This window comes from Bos javanicus, chromosome 12 (genome assembly GCF_032452875.1).
Source record: "Bos javanicus breed banteng chromosome 12, ARS-OSU_banteng_1.0, whole genome shotgun sequence".
Lineage (NCBI taxonomy): Eukaryota > Metazoa > Chordata > Mammalia > Artiodactyla > Bovidae > Bos > Bos javanicus.
The window spans coordinates 731607-742787 of NC_083879.1; the positions used below are offsets into that span (position 1 = coordinate 731607).

Sequence of the window (11181 nt, forward strand, 5' to 3'; positions counted from 1 at the left end):
ACCTGGAGTAACGGGCAAATTTGGTGTTGGAGTACAGAATAAAGCAGGGCAAAAGCTAATAGAGTTTTGCCAAGAGAACACACTAGTCATAGCAAACACCCTCTTCCAACAACACAAGAGAAGACTCCACATATGGACATCACCAGATGGCCAACACTGAAATCAGATTGATGATATTCTTTGCAGCCAAAGATGGAGAAGCTCTGTACAGAGAGAGAAAAACAAAAGACTGGGAGCTGACTGTGCCTCAGATCATGAAATCGTTATTGCCAAGTCCAGACTTAAATTGAAGGAAGTGGGGGAAATGACTAGACCATTCAGGTATGATCTACAGCAAATTCCTTATGATTATACAGTGGAAGTGAGAAATTGATTTAAGGGACTAGATTTGATAGACAGAGTGCCTGTGAACTATGGTCGGAGGTTCGTGACATTATACAGGTGACAGGGATTAAGACAACCCAAAGGAAAAGAAATGTAAAACAGCAAATTGGCTGACTGAGGAGGCCTTAAAAATAGCTGTGAAAAGAAGAGAAGTGAAAAGCAAAGGAGAAATGGAAAGATATAAGCATCTGAGTGCAGAGTTCCAAAGAATAGCAAGGAGAGATAAGAAAGCCTTCCATAGTGATCAATGCAAAGAAATAGAGGAAAACAATAGAATGGGAAAGATTAGAGATCTCTTCAAAAAAAAAAAAAAAAGAGATACCAAGGAAACATGTCATGCAAAGATGGGCTCAATAAAGGACAGAAATGATATGGACCTAACAGAAGCAGAAGATCTTAAGAAGAGGTGGCAGGAATACACAGAAGAACTGTACAAAAAAGATTTTCATGACCCAGATAATCATCATGGTGTGATCGCTCACCTAGAGCCAGACATCCTGGAATGTGAAGTCAAGTGGGCCAGAGGAAGCATCACTATGATCAAAGCTAGTGGAGGTGATGGAATTCCAGTTGAGCTATTTCAAATCCTAAAAGATGATGTTGTAAAAGTGCTGCCCCCAATATGTCAGCAATAGAAAACTCAGCAATGGGCACAGGACTAGAAAAGGTCAGTTTTCAATCCAATCCCAAAGAAAGGCAATGCCAAAGAATGCTCAAACTACCACACAAGTGCACTCATCTCACACCCTAGTAAAGAAATGCTCAAAATTCTCCAAGCCAAGCTTACAGCAACACAGGAACCGTGAACTTCCAGATATTCAAGCTGGTTTTAGAAAAGGCAGAGGAACCAGAGATTGCCAATATCTGTTGGGTCATTGAAAAAGGAAGAGAATTCAGAAAAAAATTCTATTTCTGGTTTATTGACTATGCCAAAGACTGACTGTGTGGATCACAATAAATTGTTCAAAATTCTGGAAGAGATGGGAATACCAGACCACCTGACCTGCCTCTTGAGAAATCTGTATGCAGGTCAGGAAGCAAGAATTAGAGCTGGACATGGAACAAGAGACTTGTTCCAAATAAGAAAAAGAGTATGTCAAGGATGTATATTGTCACCCTGCTTATTTAACTTATATGCAGAGTACATCATGAGAAACGCTGGGGTGGAAGAAGCACAAGCTGGAATAAAGAATTCTAGGAGACATATCAATAACCTCAGATATGCAGATGACACCACCCTTAGGGAAGAAAGTGAAGAAGAATTAAAGAGCCTCTTGATGAAAGTGAAAGAGGAGAGTGAAAAAGTTGGCTTAAAGCTCAACATTCAGAAAACTAAGATCATGGCATCCGGTCCCATCACTTCATGGCAAATTGATGGGGAAACAGTGGAAACAGTGGCTGACTTTATTTTGGGGGCTCCAAAATCACTGCAGATGGTGATTGAAGCCATGAAATTAAAAGCCACTTACTCTTTGGAAGGAAAGTTTTGACCAACCTAGTTCAGTACAGTTCAGTTCAGTCCAGTTCAGTTCAGTCACTCAGTCATGTCTGACTTTTTGAGACCCCATGAATTGCAGTACACCAGGCCTCCCTGTCCATCACCAACTCCCGGAGTTCACCCAGACTCACGTCCATCGAGTCAGAGATTCCATCCAGCCATCTCATCCTCTGTCATCCCCTTCTCCTCCTGCCCCCAATCCCTCCCAGCATCAGAGTCTTTTCCAACGAGTCAACTCTTCGCATGAGGTGGCCAAAGTACTGGAGTTTCAGTTTTAGCATCATTCCTTCCAAAGAAATCCCAGGGCTGATCTCCTTCAGAATGGACTGGTTGGATCTCCCTGCAGTCCAGGGGACTCTCAAGAGTCTTCTCCAACACCACAGTTCAAAAGCATCAATTCTTCAGTGCTCAGCTTTCATCACAGCCCAACACTCACATCCATATATGACCACTGGGAAAACCATAGCCTTGACTAGACGGACCTTTGTTGGCAAAGTCATGTCTCTGCTTTTTAATATGCTATCTAGGTTAGTCATAACTTTTCTTCCAAGGAGTAAGTGTCTTTTAATTTCATGGCTGCAGTCACTATCTGCAGTGATTTTGGAGCCCCCCAAAATAAAGTCTGACACTGTTTCCACTGTTTCCCCATCTATTTCCCATTAAGTGATGGGATCAGATATCATGATCTTCCTAGACAGCATACTAAAAAGCAGAGACATTACTTTTCCAACAAGGGTCCATCTAGTCAAGGCTATGGTTTTTCCAATGGTCATGTATGGATGTGAGAGTTGAACTATAAAGAAAGCTGACTGCCGAAGAATTGATGCTTTTGAACTATGGTGTTGCAGAAGACTCTTGAGAGTTCCTTGAACTGCAAGGAGATCCAACCTGTCCATTCTAAAGGAGATCAGCCTTGGGTGTTCATTGGAAGGACTGATGTTGAAGCTGAAGCTCCAGTACTTTGGCCATCTGATGCAAAGAGCTGACTCCTTTGAAAAGACCCTGATGCTGGGAAAGATTGAAGGCAGGAGGAGAAGGGGATGACAGAGGATGAGATGGTTGGATGGCATCACCAAGTCAGTGGACATGGGTTTGGGTGGACTCCGGGAGTTGGTGATGGACAGGGAGGCCTGGTGTGCTGCGGTTCATGGGGTCACAAAGGGTCCAACACGACTGAACAACTGAACTGAACCAAATTGATAATGCATATTTAAAAACATGAATGAAAAAGATCCACACTTTTAGAAAATAAATGATGGAAAGAGTGTTTTGTAGAAATGGGGTATAAAGGAGGCTAAAGCAATTGCACCCAATGAATTATAAAATTCCTATAAAATACTCAAATGAAACATTAGTATTTGCTGAATATTGGCAGCAGCAGGATTCATAACTTTTAAATTAATTTTTTGAAATATTTTCATACTGTAAAATATAAAAACAGATATAAAAGAAAAATGAAAGTGAAAGCTCTGGGTTGACTTCTAGCTCTGGTAATAACTTTAATAGAATTTTAGGCATGGGGCTAGAGGAACAGTATATTTGAGCAATGATATATTTAAGCATTTTCAAATTTAAATGATCATAAAAAAGCCTGGTAAGAATATAATATTTGATGTACCAGGAAGTACACTCAGCACCTTACATATATTATCTCATTTATCCCATAGCAATCATCATGTAGAATGAGTCAGTTTCTACTATAATTCTCTTCTATACAACTGAAAAAGCGGAAAAATACTTAACCTAAAAACATTAAGTATTTTGTCCAAGATCATATTATCTGGTGGTGGGCCAAACTGGGGATGCAATAAACCCAGTAAGTAAAACACCATATAGAATGTAGTCTGAACCACCAGAACAACCTCTATACACCTTAATAAGGAAAAAAATTTCTCTGTGTACATCAGAAAATTCCTGCCTGTTACTTAATATGCATCTCAATATCTCAATTTTACTGATAAAGTAAATGAGCCTAACTTTCAATAGAGTTTTTATGATAAACTTAAATGTACAAATACTGGTGAATATAAAATATCTAGTGTCAACTGAAAAAAAAAAACCACATACTGTAAGACCTGTGAGTTTAAATTTTAATCAGGATCTTACTGCGGACTATAGCCTGGAAAACAGCTTCTCAGATAGCTCTGAAGAACTGCTCCAAACAGGTAGGGAGGGAAGGACTCCCTACCTGTTTGGATCAAAATTCTCCAAGCCAGGTTTCAGCAATATGTGAACCGTGAACTTCCTGACGTTCAAGCTGGTTTTAGAAAAGGCAGAGGAACCAGAGATCAAATTGCCAACATCCACTGGATCATGGAAAAGGCAAGAGAGTTCCAGAAAAAAACATCTATTTCTGCTTTATTGACTATACCAAAGCCTTTGACTGTGTGGATCACAATAAACTGTGGAAAATTCTGAAAGAGATGGGAATACCAGACCACCTGATCTACCTCTTGAGAAATTTGTATGCAGGTCAGGAAGCAACAGTTCGAACTGGACATGGAACAACAGAGTGATTCCAAATAGGAAAAGGAGTACGTCAAGGCTGTATATTGTCACCCTGTTTATTTAACTTATATGCAGAGTACATCATGAGAAATACTGGACTGGAAGAAACACAAGCTGAAATCAAGATTGCCGGGAGAAATATCAATAACCTCAGATATGCAGATGACACCACCCTTATGGCAGAAAGTGAAGAGGAACTAAAAAGCCTCCTGATGAAAGTGAAAGAAGAGAGTGAAAAAGTTGGCTTAAAGCTCAACATTCAGAAAACGAAGATCATGGCATCCGGTCCCATCACTTCTTGGGAAATAGAAGAGGAAACAGTGAAAACAGTGTCAGACTTTATTTTTCTGGGCTCCAAAATCACTGCAGATGGTGAGTGCAGCCATGAAATTAAAAGACGCTTACTCGTTGGAAGGAAAGTTATGACCAACCTAGATAGCATATTCAAAAGCAGAGACATTACTTTGCCCACAAAGGTCATCTAGTCAAGGCTATGGTTTTTCCTGTGGTCATGTATGGATGTGAGAATTGGACTGTGAAGAAGGTTGAGCACTGAAGAATTGATGCTTTTGAACTGTGGTGTTGGAGAAGACTCTTGAGAGCCCCTTGGACTGCAAGGAGATGCAACCAGTCCATTCTGAAGGAGACCAGCCCTGGGATTTCTTTGGAAGGAATGATGCTAAAGCTGAAACTCCAGTACTTTGGCCACCTCATGCGAAGAGTTGACTCGTTGGAAAAGACTCTGATGCTGGGAGGGATTGGGGGCAGGAGGAGAAGGGGATGACAGAGGATGAGATGGCTGGATGGCATCACTTACTCAATGGACATGAGTCTGAGTGAAATCCGGGAGTTTGTGATGGACAGGGAGGTCTCGCGTGCTGTGATTCATGGGGTTGCAAAGAGTCAGACACGACTGAGCAACTTATCTGATCTGATATGATATGATTTCTGGCTAGGGAATATGTACAGTCAAGGACACACTTTGGTAAAATATCACTGCTAGTCACAAATAACAGATATCCCAGTTAATGATTTTATGCTTTTCTACATATGTGAAATTATAAGAATCTGCGTTTATTAAAAGTCTTCCTAAAATAGACATCAAACTTGGTAAGAGGCTTGTTTTTCCAAAGCACAGAATGCCTCGTCCAGTTTTCCCCCAAAACCCTTCCAGGGTGCACTGTCAGTCATCGACTGAAGGGGCTAGTGACTTAACCTTATAGGATAGTGAGGAAAATCCTTTGTTTTATGCTGGCAACATCTCTTCCCCCAATGGTCAAGCTTTCTTTCACTCCCTGTCCTCCTGCTCTTCCTTTATCAAGTATTCTCCATAAGAAAGGCTTATAAGAAAAATGCTGTTGTTTTGTGCTTATCAACAGTGATGCTATGGCTAGAAACATGTGGGAGCATTCATCTGAGCCCAAAAATCTCCCCACAGATAACTCTCCTTTCAAAATTTATGCTATGGCTGGACTAGCCCTTGTGATTCTTATTATGACTGCAAGATGCCCTTAGTCATAACCATAAGGAAACTTTGAAAAACAAAGTTTATTACACACACTTCCCAGAGGGTACACCTGGTACCTCAGAGTGAGGTGGGGACGAGTAGTGAGGTGGGGAGGTTAGGAAGTGGGGGAGATGGAGATTTGGGGAGGTGGGGAAGCAGGTCTGGGCTTCTGATTTTATTTGGTCGAGGGTGGGGGCCTAAGGTTTCACAGGTTCCATTGCTTATTGGTAATTGAATGCATAAGAGTGGTTAAGTGCCAGACGGGAAAAGCAAGTGATCAAAAGGTCTATTATGAAGTCAACCAGTTACCAGATATCTCTAAAACAAAGGAAGGGGGTGGGGCCTATGGGGGTAGGGAGTAGGATGTCCCCTCCCACAGACTCTCACCAAGTCCTGTTTCCAGGTGAAGCTGCAGAGGATGGATAGTGTGCTGGACCAGCTCAAACAGTTGATTGCAGTGGAGGCTGACACAGGCAATTTCCACCCTATTGACTAGTACGAGCCCCAGAATGCCAACACCAATGCATCCTTGATCCTGGCCATGGCACAGATACCCATCTATCAGGAGCCGGTGGAGGACGTCATAGCCTATGCAGGAGTTTTGGTGGGTAACAAGAGGAACAAATTATAAATGCTCTTGATAAACTTTGTTTGCTATTTGGAGCAGAAATATTGAAGAAAATTCCAGGATGGGAATTCATGGACGTGGATGCAAGGCTCTCTTTCAATAAGAATGCCATGTTGGCCCTGCCCAGCACCCCATCAAGATATACAAAGAAGCCAGGATCATCAAGGACTGGATTCTTATAAAACTGTCATCCACCTGAAAAAGAATTCAGTCTGGAAAGAAGCTAGAAGAGGAGCATTGCGGGGATCGAGCTCCGCCCCTGGCAAAGGTCATGAGGAAGGAGGCTTGGCATATGCAAAGGCGGGATCAAGCCTCAGGAGTCTCCCTGGAAATTCTCGAGCAATCTACCCCCAAAACCAGAGTCTGCCTACTTTCTGCTTTGTGCTTTCACCTACACCTCTGACTTTACGGGGGGCTGTCCCCCACTACCTCTCTGAAAAAAGTTAGCTTACAGCTCCAGTTAATAATTCCTGGGTGTGACAGTGTTTAACCTACAAACTCCCTTGGAAGTCCTCTAGCCTGCCTGAATAGGTTTTTCCGGCCACATGTGATTGTTCAGAGCCTCCCAACTGTGAGAGGCAGGAGATGTTCTAAACTGTGTAAACACAGATTCTTTTGAATAGTTAAAAGATTGATTAGAAATTGTATCGGTGAAGGGATTTTCACTTGTTGGGCCAATGTTTGCTGCTAAGTTTCCATATCCCTTACCTGCTGTATCCCTGGCAGTGTACTGATTAATATAATTGGTGTAAGTAGTAGCTTTAATGTTTGTAACCTGGGACCCTTGAGTTAATTCTTTTTCTTGTTATAGCCCACCACACCTTTGCTCTGTAGGAATGCAACTTTATCTAACGCTTTTTGGAGGCTGGCGCCTGACTTTAGAATAATCACCTTTAGAGAAAAAGGCCTCCGGGCCAGAAGATGATGCAAATCACCTAAGCTTTTGCATATGATAAGTTTGCAGGAAGAAAGCCTGGTTTGCTGCAAGACTCTACCCCTTCCCCCATTATCCTCTATGCATAACTTAAGGTATAAAAACTACTTTGGAAAATAAAGTACGGGCCTTGTTCACCGAAACTTGGTCTCACCATGTCGTTCTTTCTCTTACCTTCTGGCTGAATTATTCAGCCTCTTTTCTCCACTGAATTTCCTCACTGAGCTATCCTTATTTCAGCCTCTTTTCTTCACTGAATTTTACTGAGCTATCCTCATTCTATTACTCTTTATATCCTTAATTAACATTTAATTAAGCAATTGTTTCCTGATCTTCGCCTATGCCGTCTCTCCTTCGAATACCCTGGATCAGCCGGGGCTGGTCCCCGGCAGAGCATGGCATGCACTACAGTATAACCCTACTCTTATCCTTTGCTCATGTGATGGGCTATGCAGAAACAGGTGAACTCATGTCCCCATTCCTGGGTTGTATTCTCAACCAGCATGTGGCCAACACATACAAGAAGTTGTAGGAACCCCTGGAGGACTCACTAGTAAAGAGTGTCAACAAGATCTGCAACTATTACAAGAAACTCCACTGTAAGATGATCATCATGGGTGCCTCCTTCCACAGCACTGCTATGTCAGGGCCTTGGAAGCCTGGTGCTGTTTTCTCACCACCTCACCCCAGGTCAAAGACCACAGCATGATGGTGCCTGCACTGTTCACCAAGGCGGTCCAGCTCTGGAGAAGTTCCACCTGGATGAAAAATTCATCTGCTGACTGCACAAGGAGGACCACATGGCCATGGAGAAGCTGTCCAATGGGATCCGTAGGCTTGCTGCAGAGACTTTGAAGCTGAATCAGATGCTGATGAAGGAATGTTCAGCATGGAGAATGGAAAATAGCACAACTCCTGAAGCTGGACCACAAGATCTGCACTATCTTTGAATTGGGGCCTAGTTGCACATGTTTTGCAATGAATCTTGGATTCTTTACTACTTGGAATGAGGAGGAACCATAGATACTTGATTATATATACTTGATTATATGTAAAACTTTTTTTAAATATTTTATTTTATTATTTTTTTTGTTAAATAGATAACCAGTTGGAGTTTGATGTGTGATGCAGGGCATCCAAAGCTGGTGCTCTGTGGCAACCTGGAGGGATGGGGCAGGGAGAGATGTGGGAGGGGGTTGAGGGTGGAGGGGACATATGCTTGCCTATAACTGATTCATACTGATGTATGGCAAGAACCATCACAATATTGTTAAGTAATAATCTCCAAAGTAAAATAAATTAGAAAACAACAAAAATAAACAATAAGTGTAGAAAAGATCCTCCCCTAAAAGCCATCAGAGAGTGTAGGTCCTTTGAACATGAGCTGCCCATTCTTCTTGCTTGGTGCCCTGCAATAAATGCTGTATTTTCCTTCATTGCAAACTGGTATCAATAGATTGGCTTTGCTGTACATCAGGTGAGCACATCCAAGTTTCGTTTGGTAACTTTGGTTATTCCAGCCAAAGTAGAACCAGTGAAGATAGTTCTATAAAATATTCATAGTTGGAAGACTTAATAGAAGGAAGCTATTACTTTACACATAGGAGTCTTTTATGTTATATTCTATATGTTGAACACGTTAGACAAACATAACAGAAAGAAACTAGCCTAATTTCAGAAAAAACTGCTCTCCAAATACTAATTTTTGAAAACTTCTGTTGATATAATTTATTTACACTTTGAAACCAAATTTATTCTAACAAAAAATCTTGCTTTTTTATAGTTAATTCCATTAAGGAGGATAAGCAATGATAATTTTCATAATAACTAAAAATAAGATATTTTTCTTAGGAGGAAAAAAATGTCCAAAGTGATCCAGGTGGAACTGTTTCTAAAATGGAGACATGTCTTTAAGTGATACAAACTGACAGTTTCTCACTTTGGAAATTCTGTGCTATGTTTTGAGTTTTCCTGAACCATCACCTTCCCTTTCTTGTCATAAGTAAAACCACACAGCAAATCACATGCTGAAATAAGCAGAAAATTTCTGAAAACAAGAGCCAATACCACTAGGAGAGATCTGGGTTGGCAGGAAAAAAAAAAACAGTCAGCCTGAGCTTTCTTTTTTGTCTTTGGATAATAGAAAATGCTCAGATTTTCTTCATACCTATATCTCAAAAATATTTAACTTTAAATCTTTGTAAGTTATTATTAAATTTAGTGTTTTAAAGATCATGATATTCTCTATACTGTAGAGCTCTTTCAAAGCTCATTCTCTCATAGCAGTTGAATCTCTTGAGAAAAGATAGCATGTAAATGTCCACCATAACAGACCTACCTGGCCAAGTAAAACATCTCCTGTCCACTATCTAATTTAATATCTGAGATGATGTGGTGAACACCCTACTCAACACTGGATAGCTATCAGGGAATCTTTTAATCCACTCTATTTATTGTCTTTGAGGCTGCCCCAGTGGCGCTAGTGGTAAAGAACCTGCCTGCATTGGCAGGAGACATAAGAGACTTCTGTTCAATCCCTGGGTCTGGAAGATCCCCTGGAGGAGGGCATGGCAATCTCCTCAGTATTCTTGCCTGGAAAATCCATAGACAGAGGAGCCTAGTGAGCTACAGTCTGTGGGATTGCAAGGGGTTGGACACAACTGAAGAGACTTAACACACACACACACACACACACACACACACACACATTTATTGTCTTTACTCTCCAGTGTTGAAAGGCACAGTGAAAATACTGACATTGGAATAAAAATATGAGTGAATGTAAGAGTAAGGAGAGGGTAAAAGAGCAATCTTAGATTTCTGTCTAGAAAGGAAAAATATACATAATACTTAAACTTGTATATTTTATAACATGATCATAAATTTTAGAAGAGTAAATTTTCAAGAACTAAATACTTGGTGAGACCACAATCTATCTAACCTCCAGAATACTTAGCTCAGTTTGGATGCTATATTGCAAAGAACATTATTACTCTGCCTTTAGTCTGTGATCATTTAAAATATAAGCATAACTATTGATAACTTCTATAATTTTTACTAGAGACATATTAACTGCAAGGGACATTCTGATTCAGATATAGTATCCAATTTCTTATTGAATCTTGGTAAGTTATTTGCCTTCATAAAATATTATGGCAGGGTTCCAAGGGTTAATTATGAGTTGCATAAAAGGTACTTCCTTCAACTCATTTTAATTTACTGCTTTCTGCTAAGCATTGCCCAGGCACTTGGCTCATTGAAGTTGCAAAGAAGAGTTACTTTTACTTTGCCCCCTTCCCATTCTACTTAGATCTGATATATATATAGTCAACAACATCTAATTTCACAGCTCAGTTGTTCAGTCCTTGAGAAAACAACATTTCTTCAAAATTAGATGGTAAAAATGAGTTGGAGAACCTGTACTAAAAAAATTCATAGTTTTAAAAGTGATATTTATGTAAGATATGTTTATGAACTCCATCAGTTTATTGAAAGTATACTATTAAATTCTCTCTAAACTCTGCAAGAGGGAATAACTTGTAGATGCATATTTCTAATAATATAATACCAATATATTATTTCAATTATGCACTCAAAGCATAGAAATGGATGGTTATGGTATATGGGATAATAGATGATCAAATGACTATACACTGTAATTCAGAAGATGGCTACAGCACTTGAGTAGTTTATGAACTGTGGCAGCCAGAATCCCCAAATGC

The 11181-nt window shown here is 40.4% G+C and overlaps 1 pseudogene; it reads left to right on the plus strand.

Annotated features, from left to right (window-relative positions):
- Positions 1–304: 304 nt before the first annotated feature.
- LOC133258115 (transaldolase-like) lies at positions 305–8449 on the plus strand (annotated as a pseudogene).
- The last annotated feature ends 2732 nt before the right edge of the window (positions 8450–11181 follow it).